Source organism: Tamandua tetradactyla, chromosome Y, assembly GCF_023851605.1.
Source record: "Tamandua tetradactyla isolate mTamTet1 chromosome Y, mTamTet1.pri, whole genome shotgun sequence".
NCBI lineage: Eukaryota > Metazoa > Chordata > Mammalia > Pilosa > Myrmecophagidae > Tamandua > Tamandua tetradactyla.
The window spans coordinates 2,411,767-2,428,537 of NC_135354.1; the positions used below are offsets into that span (position 1 = coordinate 2,411,767).

Consider the following 16,771-nt stretch of genomic DNA (forward strand, 5'->3'; position numbering starts at 1 on the left):
TAGTACCAACTCTCCTCAAACACTTCAAAAAAATCAAAGTGGAGGGAAAGCTACCTAATTCATTCTATGAAGCCAAAATTACCCTCATACTAAAACCAGGCAAAGATATTACAAAAAAAGAAAACTACAGACCAATCTCTCTAATGAATATAGATGCAAAAATCCTCAACAAAATTCTAGCAAATCGAATCCAGCAACACATTAAAAGAATTATATATCATGACCAAGTAGGATTCATCCCAGGTATGCAAGGATGGTTCAACATAAGAAAATCAATTAATGTAATACACCATATCAACAAATCAAAGCAGAAAAATCACATGATCATCTCAATTGATACAGAGAAGGCATTTGACAAGATTCAACATCCTTTCCTGTTGAAAACACTTCAAAAGATAGAAATATAAGGGAACTTCCTTAAAATGATAGAGGGAATATATGAAAAACCCACAGCTAATATCATCCTCAATGGGGAAAAATTGAAAAATTTCCCCCTAAGATCAGGAACAAGACAAAGATGTCCACTATCTCCACTATTATTCAACATCATTTTGGAGGTTCTAGCTAGAGCAATTAGACAAGAAAAAGAAATACAAGGCATCAAAATTGGAAAGGAAGAAGTAAAACTATCATTGTTTGCAGACGATATGATACTATACATCGAACGCCCGGAAAAATCCACAACAAAATTACTAGAGCTAATAAATGAGTACAGCAAAGTAGCAGGTTACAAGATCAACATTCAAAAATCTGTAGCATTTCTATATACAAGCAATGAACAAGCTGAGGGGGAAATCAAGGAACAAATTCCATTTACAATTGCAACTAAAAGAATAAAATACCTAGGAATAAATTTAACTAAAGAGACAAAAAAACTATATAAAGAAAACTACAAAAAACTGTGAAAAGAAATCACAGAAGACCTAAATAGATGGAAGGGCATACCATGTTCATGGATTGGAAGACTAAATATAGTTAAGATGTCAATCCTACCTAAATTGATTTACAGATACAATGCAATACCAATGAAAATCCCAACAACTTATTTTTCAGAAATAGAAAAACCAATAAGCAAATTTATCTGGAAGGGCAGGGTGCCCCAAATTGCTAAAAGTATCTTGAGGAAAAAAAATGAAGCTGGAGGTCTCACGCTGCCAGACTTTAAGGCATATTATGAAGCCACAGTGGTCAAAACAGCATGGTATTGGCATAAAGATAGATACATCAACTAATGAAATCGAATAGAGTGCTCAGATATAGACCCTCTCATCTATGGACATTTGATCTTTGATAAGGCAGTCAAGCCAACTCACCTGGGACAGAACAGTCTCTTCAATAAATGGTGCCTAGAGAACTGGATATCCATATGCAAAAGAATGAAAGAGGACCTGTATCTCACACCCTATACAAAAGTTAACTCAAAATGGATCAAAGATCTAAACATTAGGTCTAAGACCGTAGAACAGTTAGAGGAAAATGTAGGGAGATATCTTATGAAACTTACAACTGGAGGCGGTTTTATGGACCTTAAACCTAAAGCAAGAGCACTGAAGAAAGAAAGAAATAAATGGGAGCTCCTCAAAATTAAACGCTTTTGTGCATCAAAGAACTTCAACAAGAAAGTAGAAAGACAGCCTACACAATGGAAGACAATATTTGGAAATGACATATTGGATAAAGGTCTAGTATCCAGAATTTATAAAGAGATTGTTCAACTCAACAGCAAAAAGACAGCCAACCCAATTACAAAATGGGAAAAAGACTTGAATAGACACCTCTCAGAAGAGGAAATACAAATGGCCAAAAGACATATGAAGAGATGCTCAATGTCCCTGGCCATTAGAGAAATGCAGATCAAAACCACAATGAGATATCATCTCACACCCACCAGAATGGCCATTATCAACAAAACAGAAAATGACAAGTGCTGGAGAGGATGTGGAGAAAGAGGCACACTTATCCACTGTTGGTGGGAATGTCAAATGGTGCAAGCACTGTGGAAGGCAGTTTGGTGGTTCCTCAAAAAACTGAATATAGAATTGCCATACGACCCAGCAATACCATTTCTAGGTATCTACTCAAAGGACTTAAGGGCAAAGACACAAACGGACGTTTACACATCAATGTTTATAGCAGCGTTATTTACAATTGCAAAGAGATGGAAACAGCCAAAATGTCCATCAACAGACGAGTGGCTAAATAAACTGTGGTATATACATACAATGGAATATTATGCAGCTTTAAGACAGAATAAACTTATGAAGCATGTAATAACATGGATGGACCTAGAGAACATTATGCTGAGTGGGTCTAGCCAAAAACTAAAGGACAAATACTGTATGGTTCCACTGATATGAACCGACATTCGAGAATAAGCTTGGAATATGTCATTAGTAACAGAGACCAGCAGGAGTTAGAAACAGGGTAAGATAATGGGTAATTGGAGCTGAAGGGATACAGACTGTGCAACAGGACTAGATACAAAAACTCAAAAATGGACAGCACAATACTACCTAATGGTAATGTAATTTTGTTAACACACTGAATGAAGCTGCATCTGAGCTATAGTTTTTTTTGTTTGTTTGTGTTTTTTTATATATTTTTTTTATTTTTTATTATTATTATTTTTATTTTTTTCTCTATATTATCATTCTATATCTTTTTCTGTTGTTTTGCTAGTTCTTTTCCTTAATCGATGCAAATGTACTAAGAAATGATGATCATACATCTATGTGATGATATTAAGAATTACTGATTGCATATGTAGAATGGAATGATTTCTAAATGTTGTGTTAATTTTTTTAATTAATTAAAAAATAAATGAATAAATAATAGGGGGAACAAATGTTAAAAATAAATTTAGTTTGAAGTGCTAGTGGTAAATGAAAGCCAGGGGTAAGGGGTATGGCATATATAATCTATTTTTTTTCTGTTATCATTTTATTTCTTTTTCTGTTGTCTTTTTTATTTTTTTCTAAATTGATGCAATGTTCTAGAAATGATGAATATGCAACTATGTGATGATATTAAGAATTACTGATTGTATATGTAGAATGGAATGATATCTTAATGTTTTGTCTGTTAGTTTTTTTAATTAATAAAAAAAATTTTTAAAAGCCTACTAGAATAAGTACGTTTCAGAAATAGACACAAGCTAATTAGTATGAAATCAATTATATTTTAATATGTTAGCAAAAATCATTCAGAAAATGTAATTTACAGATTACCATTTATAGAAGCATCAAAAATATGCAATACTTAGGGCTGAATATGACAAAAGATGTGTAAGAACTGTACATTAAACTAAACCATGTTATTTTCAAAAATTTAAGACCTAAATAAATAGATATAGCATGATCATTGAAAAAAAAAGCATGGTACTGACGTAATGATAGACATATTGATCAATGCAACTGAATGGAGAGTTCAGAAATGGACCCTCAGATCTACAGTAACTGGTTTTTAACAAGGCTTCTAAGTACATTCAAGTGGGACTGAAAAGTCTCTTGAATAAATGGGAATAGGACAAATAGATAACCATATCCAAAAGAAGTAAAGGGGACCCCTACCTCAAACTATGCAAAAATTAAGTCAAAATGGATCAAAGATCTAAATATAAGAGCCAGGACAGTAAAACTCTAAGAAGAAAATGTGCGGAAACATTTTCAAGATCCTGTGGTAGGCAGTGATTTCTTAACCTTATACCAAAAGCACAAGCAACAAAAGGAAAGAACAGATAAATGGGTTCTCCTCAAAAATGAATACTTCTGTGCTTCAAAGGACTTTGTAAAAAGGGTGAAAAGGCAGCTGACTGATTGGGAGAAAAATTTGGAAACTGTATATCTGATAAGCATTAGATAACCAGAATATATAAAGAAATTCTACAACTCCACGATATAATGACAAACAACCCAATTTAAAAAAATGGGTAACAACACTGCAAGGAAAATCATTACCTCTCCACTATATGGGACATGACATCCAGGGGTGAAAGTCTCCCTAGCAAGGTGGGACATAACTCCCAGGGATGAGCCTGATCCTAGCAGCATGGGTTCAACAACTCGTTGCTGACTAAAAAGGAGAAAAGAAATGTAACAAAATAAGTTATCAGTGGCTAATGAAGTCCAGAATAGCTTCTTGACTCTCCTACAGGCTACTCTTAATGCAAGCTTCAGTGAGATACTGTTAAGTACCATGGTTTTCTAACCCCCAACCAAAACCATTTTTGTCAACCTTAAAGAACAGCCAGGGCTCTATCTGAGATTCTACAAATGTTTTACACACTAAGATTACTTTCCAGAGACCTACAACCTCCAGATGGGTTCCTAGACCAGATAATTCTTGAAACACAGAAGGGCCAGCCTCTCCAAGAACATCAACTAGTTCCATCCCCCTATCCAAAATTGTCAACACTCCTTTTCAACTTGAAAAACTGAGAAAAAACCCAAATACCCCTAAAGATTAGGAGAAGGATCAAAAGAGAAGGATGAGCTATAATAGAGAAGATAGGATATAATAAATGAGTATGACTGCTGAATCATTATATTGATATTTCTTTTCATCTAAAGTGTCTTGAGACAACCAGAAGAAAAAAACTGAAATTGGGAAATGTAACACATACCAAACTCTGAAATCTGTTCTATAACTACTTGTTACAATGTACATCAAAATTTATTTTGTGTGTGTATATATATACTTCACAAGAAAAAATGGACAAAAAAATGGACAAAAACACGAATAGACATTTTTCCAAAGATGAAATACAAATAGCTAAAAAACACATGAAAAGATGCTCGCTTCACTACCTAGTAGGGAAATGCAAATCAAAACCACAATGAAATATCATTTCTCACCCACTAGAATAGCTACTATTAAACAAACAGGAAACTACAAGTGTTGGAGAGGATGTGAAGAAATTGCTCCTGGGAATGTAAAATGGTATAGCTGCTATGGAAGACAGTTTGGCAGTTCCTCAGAAAGCTAAGTCCAGAACTGCCATATGATTTGGCAATCCCATTATTCAGTACATACCCAGAAGAACTGAAAGCAGGAACACAGAGACATTTGCACACCAATGTGCATAAGGGCATTATTCACAATTGCCAAAAGATGGAACCAACCCAAGTGTCCATCAACCGATGAATGGATAGACAACATGTGGTATAGATATAAAATGGAAAATTGTTCAGCAGTAAGGAGTGAAGTCCTGAAACACATGACAACACTGATGAATGTTGAGGACATTAGGTTGAGTGGGAGTAAGTCAGACACAAAAGGACAAATATTGTATGATGTCACTAATATGAACTAATTATAATATATAAACTTTTGAAATAAATCTAAAATGTAGAGTACCAGGAGATAGAATGAGGTGCAGATGCTTAATATGTGCAGAATTTTTAACAAGGTTCAATTTAAATGTTTGTTGATGGTAGCACATTATGGTGAGTGTGAAAGTGGCTGAAAGGGGAAGTTTAGAATCATGTATGTCACTAGGAGGTAACCTACAGGTTAAAACATAGGACTGTACAACAGCAACTCTCATGATGGATGACAACTGTGATTGACAGTAGAGATATGAAAAAGCTCTATCATGAACTAGAACAAATGTACAGTAGTATTACAAGGACTGAATAATAGGGTGGTAAATGGGAAGAAAATGTACCTTCTGCAAATTAGGTATAGTTAACAGTAACTGTGTGCTGTTCTATAGTTCATCACCAGTTACAAATGTACTATACCAATGGTAGGTATCAACTTGGGGGGGGATAAGGGGTTTGGGATTTTTTTTTATTCTTTGGAGTAATGAAAATATTCTACAGTTGATTGTGATTATGAATACACAACTCTGTGATGATACTTTGAGCCACTGATTGTGTGCTTTGGATGGATTGTATGGTATGTGAATATATCTCAACTATATAGGATTTTAAAACAAGAGAATCTGACATGGCATTGTTTAAGGGAGACCCAATGAAAAGTACTGAAGAAAAACACACAATAGTTTCTCAAGCATACACTAAATGAGCAGAGGGTGAATCAATAACCCTCGAGCTGCTTTAACAGACTAGGCTCTGAAGATTCAATAAGTTAAGACGATGAAAAGTGCAAAGGCCAGGCTTACTTGCAATAAGCTTACAAAGTTTTACCAGAGTTTTAATGCTATATCCTGGGACATATCCTGCTATGGTAGCTCATCTCTAGAACAAGTCCCCAGTTCTTGTGTAGTCCTCTCTCAGGTTGAATCTAAGCTGAACTTGTATAACACAGAACATGGAAGAAGTGACAATATGTAGCCTTTGAGACAAGAATATAAGAAGCTGAACAACTGCCTTCTAGGTCTCAAGGCACACTCACTCTTGTACCTCTGAATCACCATGTAATAAATCCACCTACTCTGAGGCCTCTGGGACCTGCAGAAGCTTTTTAATGTGAATAGAATAAGGATGATGTCTCCTTTATAATTCCTAATGTTGGTAATTTGTTTTTTCTTTTAAATAGTCTTGTCAAGGTGGGAGGTTTAGGGTTAGGGTTAGCATTAGTATAGTCAACCTTGATGAAGTTTTGTTTGTGCTTCAGAAGAATGTGTATTCTGCTTTTTGGTGGTGAGTTCTATAAGTATTAATTATGTCAATAATTTGATGATGTTGTTCAAACCTTCTCTATACTTACTAATTTTCCACCTACTTGTGTCAAATACTGAGAGAAGAATACTGAAATCTGCAAGTATAATTGTGAATTTCAATTACTCTTTCAGTTTTTTCAGCTTTTGTTTCATGTATTTAAAGCTCTATTTATGGGTCCACACACATAAGAATTTAACGTCTCTGATGAAAGATGCCTTCATCACTAAGAAATATCCTTCTTTACTCTTAGTATTAACAGTCCTGGCTCTGTAGCCTACAGTGACTGATATCAGTATCTCCAACTCCAGCTTTATTTCAATTTCTGATTTCATAGTGTGGGAGACTGAATCATGTCCCTACAAAGCCATGCTCAAGTCCTAACCCCCAGTTCTATAGGTGTGAACTCCTTTATAGTCAGGAACTTTGAAGGTGTTAATGCAAAACTGAATCAGGGTGGCCTTAATTCAATATGACTGGAGTCCTATGAGTGGAGAAACTGGATACAATAGATGCTACAGGAGGAGATGGAATGTTATTTTCTTATGCTGCTTAAAGCAAAATGCCATGAAATGGTTTGGCTTAAACAATGGGAATTTATCTGCTTACAGTTTCAAGGCTGAGAAAATGTCCAAATTAAGGCACCATAAAGGAGATGCTTTCTTCCCAAAGACCAGCTGCTGATCTTTGGCCCTTGTTCCTTGTTCCTCTGTCACACGGCAAAGCACATGGCAGCATCAGCTGGTCTCTCCACTTACTTTTAGGTTTCATTGATTTCAGCTTCTTGCTTCTGTGGCACTTTCTCTCTCTCATTCTGTACTCATTATGATTATAAAAGACCCCAATAATAGGATTAACTCCCATCCTGATTGAGGTGGGTCACACCTTTACTGAAATAGCTTCATTGAAAAATCTTACTTATGATGGGTTTATACCCACAGGAATGGATTAGATTTAAGAATGTAGTTTTCTGGGGTATATATACAGCTTCACACCACCTGACTACACCCTCTGGACCCCCAAAAGACATGTTCTTTCCACATAAAAAATGCATTCATCCCATCACAATAGCCAAAAAAACTCTTTTAGTCTAGGCTGGCAGTAGTTCTGTTCACTTAGAATTCACAAAAATTTTATAGTACAGAGGGGTAATTTTTAAAATATTTTAACAGAACATAGATTTCTTGGTTAACAGTATTTTTACAATACCTTGAAGATACCATTCCATTGTTTTATCCCTCATATGGTGTTCTAGTTTGCTAGCTGCTGGAATGCAACACACCAGAGATGAATTGGCTTTTAATAAAAGGAAATTTATTTCGTTGGTTCTTCAGAGGAAAGGCAGCTAACTTTCCACTGAGGTTCTTTCTTACATGGAAGGTACAAGATGGTCTCTGCTGGTCGTCTCTCCACGCCCCTGGGTTCCAACAACTTTCCCCGGGGTGACTTCTTTCTGCATCTCCAAAGGCCTGGGCTGAGCTGCTAGTGCTGAGATGAGGAATGCCGAGCTGCTTAGGCTGTGCTACATTGCATTCTCTCATTTAAGCACCAGCCAATTAAGTCAATTATGTTCACGTACCATTGGCTTATGTCCGCAGCAACAAGATTAGGTATGCTCACCTGGCCAAGTTGACAACTGAATCTAACTAACACATACAGTTTCCAGTTAGTAAATCTTTTAACACCATCATCTTCCTCAGTGGATGATGTGTCCTTTTTCCTCTGGCTGCTTTTATAATTTTCTGTTTCACCAAATTCATTATGATGTATTTTGGTATGGTTTCTTTAGGTTTCTTTTCTTTGGGGTGCAGTGAAATTTATGGATTTGTGGGCTTATAGTTTTCCTTAAATTTGGAGAACTTTTTTTGTCTCCCTTAAATATTTTTTGCCTCCCTTTTTCTAGGACCTCCATTACATGTGTTGCATTGCTTAATATTGTCTCAGAGGTCACTGATGCTTTGTTCATTTTATAGATTTTATTTCCTTTTGAGAGTATCCTTTGCAATATCTTCAAGTTCATGATCTTCACTTTTGCAGTGTCAAAATTTTCCATTTCATGTATTTTTCACTTCAGGTATTATGATGGTCAGGTCCATGTGTCAAATTGGCCAGGCGATGGTGCCTAGTTGTTTTGTCAAGCAAGCACTGGCCCTTCTATTGCTGTGAGGACATTTCATGGGCTTAAACCATAAGCACATTAGTTGAATCCATGTCTGATTACATCTGCAGTTGGCTAGGGGGAGTGCCTTCTGAATGAGTGACACAACCTAATCACCGAAGGCTTTTAAGGAGAAAGCAGAAAAGAAAATCTCTCTCTCTGTTTAAGCCAGCCATCCTTCCTGGGAAGATCATTGAGGACCTTCATCAGAGCTGCCAGCTCACAGCCTGCTCTATAGATTTCAGACCCTTATGTCCCACAGTTCCATGAGACACTTTTATAAATCTTTTATTTACAGATATCTCCTGTTGGTTCTATTTCTCTAGAGAACCCTAATCAGATACTGTAATATCCATTGGGTCTTTTGTATCTTCCCTTTCTCTCCACATCATGTGCTTCCCCTACTTTCTTGACTATATGGGTTATTTATAATAGCTGTTCCAATGGTCTTATTGCCTGCTCCATCATCTGTCATTTTTGGGACTATTTCTATTGAGTGATTTTTCATCATATTGCTTATATTTTCCCTCCACTTTTATGACTGGTAATTTTTGTATTGGATTCTGGACTTTGTGAATTTTACATTGCTAGTTGGGGATTTTATCTTATTCCTTTAAATAGTGTTGAATTGTGTTCTGATATTCTCTTATACCACTTGGGACCAGTTTAATTATTGTAAGTCCTCCTTTAAAGTTTGATAGCTTATAGCCAGAGCAGTATTTATTGTAGGACTAGCTTAGCCCCATTCATAGCACAACACTCTTTTAAGAATTCTACCAAAATTCTACCTATTCTGAGGGCTCTCCCTGCTGGCCAGTGAGAACACAAACTATTCCTTCTCTATGAGCTCCAGAATTTTTCTTCTTCCTCCTTTTCATGGTTCTTTCCTAAGAAAAAAGACTCTTTTTAAAGAGTCCTCCTACAAATGCTTAAATCAGTACTCAGTTCTTCAAAACTATCTCTTAAAGCATCTCCCTTCTGTTTGGTACTTTGTCTTATAAATTTTAATTCTCTTGGTCTCCTTGATCTCTGATTGCATCCCTTCAATTTGGGGAGACTGCTGTCCTTTCCCTTTCCCCATACTGTGACTGGAAACTGCCTCCAGGCAGTAAGCCAGCACCAGGATGAGTGAGTGACACAAGGAAGGAAGGGAGAGAGAAATCAACTTTATAAATAGAGGTCACAGGGTACAAGTTTCAGATTAAGTGTGAACTGTTTCTTCAGTTAGGGGGAATGAGGTACATACACTGCAAAATGAGGTGGGCAAAGGTGAGACTGACAGTGTAAAGAAAGCTCTATTTTCCATAATAATAAGTTCAATAAACATTATCAGCCATTTCACTTGTATCATGAAAAGAAAAAAAAACTCCTTTTTCTTCATCCCAAATTTTTATTTTTCTGATTTTACTCTCATAGAGTGTAAGCCTTTTACAGCACTGGAGCTATCCCCAATGAAGAGATTATCATAAAAAGCAGCCTCAGATGCATGGTGGCTCATTGTCAGGGGACATAAATTCTCAAATTGAAAAAGCCTACCTCCAGACTTAGAATTTATGTAGGTAAAGTCTTGAATTTATGCTTCAAAACAAAAATTCCCACTCTGAATACAGCATTCTTTTGAGAAAGGAATGAGGATATGACATTTTAGTGTGTTGTTTTTTCTTTTTTCCTTTTGCTCAGGAAGAAAATGCTGTACATTTTTTGGTGTGTATCAGTCTAATCTGCTTCCATTTATCTAAGAATGGGGAATGGCTGCAAAATGCAGTGGTATACTATTCTCTCTTTTAACATTCAGGGTAGCAGAAAACTTGTTGGAATACAGTAAGACTTTTCTACCATTAGTGGTGACAGATATTTCATGTCCAAAAGTAATTCCAGCAAATCCTACATTCTGTAGACTATCTCCATTCCCTCCAGATGTACTTTGAGGCCAAGTACCCATTGATACTTTTAATTTGGTTTCCCATTACTTCCAACTTTTATTGAAGACTGGCATTTTCTATTTATAGTAGGCATTTTTAAGATGGTCCAGTTCAGTTTCTATGATATCACATTGCATTGTAACAGTTTGTAAATTTACCTCCACTTTTTACACATTACCTTTCAATTTTAAATCTGTATGAGGCAAGTGCTTCACATTTACCTTAATCCTCTCTTTACTTACTTTAGTAGGCTGTAAAATAGTTTCAGAGGAACCTCAAAAGGTTTTTCAGGATTCACCTGATCCTAAGGCTCTGGGATTCTTTGAGATAGCAAATGCACTTACTATGGTAAGCCATCGGAGACCGCCCTTCCCTTCTACTCTACATTAAGTAACGATAGAGCCGACTGAGAACTGGGGACTATTAGAAATCTTGGACAAAGACTATCATAAGAACTTTCTATACCGACTTTTGTTAAACACACACACACGCGCGTGCACACAAACACACATGCAGCAGCCTAGTAAGGAAAGAACAGGTCTTGGGCTCCTGTCTGTTCTGGGTTTTAAATCCTAGCTCCCTGACTTGCTTGATCTCCTCATTTATAACACAGGGAAATGTAAAACCTATCTTAAGGGTTGTAGGGAAGATAAAATGAGAACATGTCTAGCATCTAACAGCCCATATTTATCGACCCCTTTCAAAAGAGCTGCACGGTAGAGGCAGAATTACTTGTCCCTTTCTCATTTGAAAGCAACTCAATAATGTAACAGAGCAAGAGCTGGGATAAGTGGCTAAGGATGGTGAGAAGGGGTGAGGAGAGATAACGAAGGGTGTTTTAACCACCTTTTTTTTTTTGTAAAGCTGTATTTCCCTTTTCATACCTTGTAGGACAGACTACATAGCATGCTTGCATGAGTCCTATCTGAGAGTTTGAACCCATTTGTAAATTAACTTAAGAACCACTTGTCTGCAGTCAAGCACCCTCTGCAGGGGCAGGAGCCATGGCCAGGGCAGCTGAAGCAGTGGTGGGCACTGGAGCCATGGTGGCCGCGCTGGGGGTGGCTGGGCCTCAGACAACTACATTTAGGGTGTCTTCTTAACTTTCCTCCTGAAGTTATTCAAGGGGACTGCAGTTTTGCCTTAAGCAAAACCCCCTTAACAGTGGGAATCTAAAAATAAACAACATTATTTTATTAGGTTATCCCCACAGATGAAAGCAGCATATTTTGTCTGGACTCTTTTTGGAGTCAATTAATGCATTAGCTAAAGAGAAACCTTTCTGAAAGAGAGTTCTCATTGTCCTGAGCAGCTTCTAAAGGAAAACATAATTCTGTGCTTCTAAGGACATGTGAAGTCAATGAGTGAGGTGAACAGAGAGGAGTTGAAAACATGTAGTCATTGATAAGAAAAACTGTTTTGATGAAACATCTCAACCCTAACATAACATCAATATCAAAGGAGATAATGTGTTTTTGAAGATTTATTTTTAACAACAACAAGGGAATGTTAATATCTTATAGTCTCTATGCCAGTTCCTGGCTCAAAGTTACCAACCAATTAAAACCAATGTTAAATAGCTGTGCTTGCTCTAATAAAATTTTTTCAACTTCTAAAGTAAGTGACCAAGTAAAACTGATTCTTCTCAGTTATGGTTTTAACTCTAACCATATTAAAAAAAAAAAGACCTGTAATGTAGGAAAATAATGGACAAAAAGCATTTTTCTCAAAAACTCATCCATCCTTTCTTCTGTTCTCCCACCCACCCACCCACCCACCCACCTGTCCATCCATCCATCTACACTCTGTCCATCCTTGAGAATAACAGCCAAAAAGCCTTCTAACTTCCAGTCACTGTGGAACTAGAATTAAACACCATCTCCATGCTCTAGGTACCCAGTCTAGGTTTTTAACTGAAGAATGCCACCATTTTAAATGAGTAAGGTGACACTTTTAGATACCTAAGGCTTTAAAATAAGGCAGTGACCTCCTTGTGATCTTCATAATATTGAAAGAAGAATTCTGTGGTTGGGGTTGGGCTATTCCCAAAAAGGTAAAATAAAAGGCACACCTCTTTTCAGACCAAGCCATTTGTGGAAAAAATTTCACTGCTCTGACCCAGGAAATCTGGCTTTACAAAGACTTTGGAAAAATTCACATCTGGAAAGCATTTGACTACCATGAAATTAAAATAGGATTGTGTTCAGTGGTGAGGATACAAATCCATGCCCACAAGCATGGCCTCTGTGATACAAAGCACAAGAAAACACTGAGGGAGAGGTGATCTAGAAGGGTGATAAATGGGACCAGAGGACAGAATTTGTCACATTCTGTTATTGACAATTTCCCTCTCTCCACCTGAAGTATCCCAATGTGACTTGTTTAATACCTAGTTGGAGTAGGTTACAAAAATTTTTAAGAACAATCCATTCCTCTTTTCATTCTCTGCTGAGTTACGTGCTGTTAAACATTCCCAGGAGACCATCAAAATGTAAGCAGCCTGAGGTTTACACAGGCCACACCATTAAATAACATATAAGCACAAAATTTCAAACATTGTTTTCCAGCAATGGTAAATATTTCAGCTAAGTAAAAACTGAAGCTTGAAATGCAGAAAGCATTTAAATGATTCCTTTCTGTGCCAGAAGTCTTATTTTCCCCTGTGCAATGCAGGCTGCTGGGATTAAGGTGACCCCAGGGAAGTGAGCAAATGGCTGTGGGTTATGAGGTGTAGCACACTCGGCAATGGCATGCCACCCAGCCTCAAGAAACCCAGCCACAACTGGAACCCAAGAATCAGTGTGTTCCCTTGTGGTCAGCTTCGCTTTTTTCCCCCTCCTTGAAAAAAGAAAACTGCTACTAAAGTCAAGCCTCCCCCTCTCACCCCTGGACCAAAGGCCACCCTGAAAGACTCCACAGCTGGGAGAGCAGGGGAGGCTGGTGCCCTTGGTGGACAGACCAGCATGCGGTGGGTTAAATGCCTTTCAGTTCTGCAATGCGAAGGAGGGAAACGACTGAATGCAGGAATAGCATCCACACCACTGCAACATACTGTGCTGTCACTTCAGGAAGAAGGAAAACCCAGAATAAATTTTCCATGGTTTTCACCACAGGGTGATTGCAGTCCTATTCAAGGATGTCACTGACATGTCACCCACTGAGCAGAACTCATGGAAATTAGCTTCCTCCAAAGTGTCTCAAGTCACAGCTTCCTCCTCTCCCTCCAGAGAATAAGCCAAGGTTTTTAAAGAAACACAGATGTGCGACCTTCTGTCTGATTGGCTTCTGTTGCTTTCTTATGATCTAAAGAGAATTGCCCTCAGTTCTGGGTTAAGTCTAAGTGGAGCCAAGATGCTCCCATCACATACAACAGTTCTCATGGGAGCAGCCAGTGAGCTGGGTCATGAACACTTGACTTTCTATGATATTTCAAGCTAAATTGAAGAAAAGGAATGCTAAAGTTTAGACTATATGACTTATCTCCATATTCAAAAAACAAATACTAGTTTTCATGCCCAACTTCCACTGAAACTTCACCTTACATTAATTCTTTTTTTTCCAGCAGGGGGGTGCACAGCCCAGGAATTGAACCCAGGTCTCCCTCTGAACCACTGAGCACCCTCACATAAATTCTTACAACAGGAAACAGCTGAAGTGCTAGGGATGACAAATAAAAACTTTGATAATACCAAATTCTAAGGTGTATTTGAAGTTTTGTGGCTCTCCCTTTGAGACAATATAGAGAACTGCATTTCAGAGGTTTCTGCCACTTACCACATTGGATGAGTAGAGATGGAAGGGGAACGGTTTCCACTTTGGTTTCACCAGACATGGAAGGAGGCATGTGTATATATGCCCTGTCTCTGCTGAAGAGAAGCCATCTGTTCCCTTAGGGACTTGTGGATGGTGTTGACACTTTCCAATTTGAACTGCAACTTTCAGTCTCATCTTGACCTACAGCAGCAGGGAGCCTGAGTAAGGGCTGTCTCCTAAGGAGGGAAACCTGGAGACTCAGAATATTCATATTAACTACTGATTTATTCATTGTGAGCCTCTCCTGCACCATAATTTTATTCTAATACCCCCAAATTCAGCTTCTCTCCACAAATATTTATAGTACAATATTTAAGTAAACACAAAATATGAAGGGATGTGATTTTGGGATGAGCAAGAGTCAGAAAACTTTGGAAGTTACAACTGATTTCATACCAGTTATCATGCCCAAATTCCAGTGAAACTTTACATTAATTCTCCTAAGACACTGCTGAAAGTGTTGGGGATGGCTAAGACAAAAGTGCCAGTGTACTAGTTTCTTTGCTTACTCAGGGTTAAATATAGTTTCTCTTACTCACTCTGAACTATAGTATAATGAAAATAAGAGTATATGTTGCCTTCATGAAGGTCTACAAGAGGCTAATATGAAGAAACTCCTCTCAAAATGAAACCTGTATAATCCAATAATGACAATGACTGCAGTTGTTCAGCAAGTGGCAAGCACTAGGGCACACAATGGAGTGGCATTAAACAGTGTTTATTTCCAGCTTCACAAACACATGAGTCTGAACATTATGCAGGGCACCATGAATTAAATAACAATCTACATTGGAATACATTTGTCTTAGACATGATTTAAGATAAGGTAGGCTTTAAAAGCAAATGGTGCCACTTCCAAGGGATAGGTAGGGATTTGGGTGCCATCCAGAGGTGTGCATATTTTCTACAGTATTGACTGAAGCAGGCAGGAAGGCAGTAATCTGTGATTAGTGTATCCAGGAACAGTGTGACATTTGAGTTTCCTTGTCCACATAATAAAACCCCCAAAGTACTTGCCTACAGTGCAAAGACTTTCCATTGGTAGTCCCAGTCCCAGTAATAACAGAATATGATTTCTAAACATCTCCAGTGTGGTTTTCATTACCAAAAAAACCATGTTTCACATAAAAGCTTCATAGTATAATCCAGAGGCAGCATGTTTAAAATGCGAAGCCAGGCTGGCTATTTCTGAAAATTTTTTCATTTCTTCAGTGTTTTTTACATTTATAAATATGCACCTAGTTTACTACCAGTGAAGTACACAAAATGCTTTGTTCTGAGCACCAGGAGTTGCCTTTCAGAAGCCTCTCTGGGACTGCAATCCCTGTCTAAAAGCCCTGATTTCTATCCATATTTTCTCCAACTCCCACATCATTTTAGTATTGACCAAACCCTAGCAAATGTTTGTGGGCTCAGGCCCAAATAATACTTATCAATAATTTCATATGGATCTGGTTAAGAAAACACAAAAAATATATGATTTCACTTTATAAAAGGCTTCAGTTTGAATTTAAACATGACACAGAGGTGGAAAGAATGAAATGTTGCCTCACTCTGAGCTGGGACAACCTTCACTGCACTAACAACAAAGCTACAGGACACCCAAGGCCCGTCCTCCTACGGAGCTCCCTGAGAACTTTTGAGGTAGGTGCTACTGACTTGATGAGAGGGAGGTAGAGTCCGAATTTGTTCTCAATCCTGGCAAATATTGTGACTGCCACTCTGTAGCCCCCAGTGTAATCAGGACTGGGAGCGGGTAGCATGATCTTCGATGGGGAGCAGACTCTGACCCCATCGATTTTCTAAAAGAAAACAGAGTGTGAGTCAGAGTTTTGTTTTTGCTTTATTCATTTTTATCTTGTTAAACACAGTTTTCAGAAACTGTTAAGAAATGCGAACTAAAGGCCTTGTACATCTCTAGTCACATGCATGTTCCTCTTTGACTAGAGCTTCACTAACATTACTCCAGTATTTTCATAAATATCCTCTATTGCTTCAAAGGGACTGGACTGATGTGTCTTTCTCAATGGCAAGTAAATAGTAGAAGCTGCTGAAATTCAGAGTTAAAGTGATACTCACATTCCCTCAAAATCAATGTAGAACAATCGCTGTAGTAATTCATAAGTCAGCAAAGTTACATCAAACCGCAGTGAGGAGCAAAATACACGAGCTTCGAAAAGGAGGGGAAATAATAAATACAATTAGATTTAAAAAAATTATCTGATACCAAATGGTTTGTTAAGAACAAATTATTT

At 37.6% G+C, this 16,771-nt stretch overlaps 1 pseudogene; it reads right to left on the reverse strand.

The window, feature by feature from the left end:
• Window positions 1-16,087: 16,087 nt before the first annotated feature.
• Window positions 16,088-16,771, reverse strand: part of LOC143672478 (electrogenic aspartate/glutamate antiporter SLC25A13, mitochondrial-like) — a 120,681-nt pseudogene continuing 119,997 nt past the window's right edge.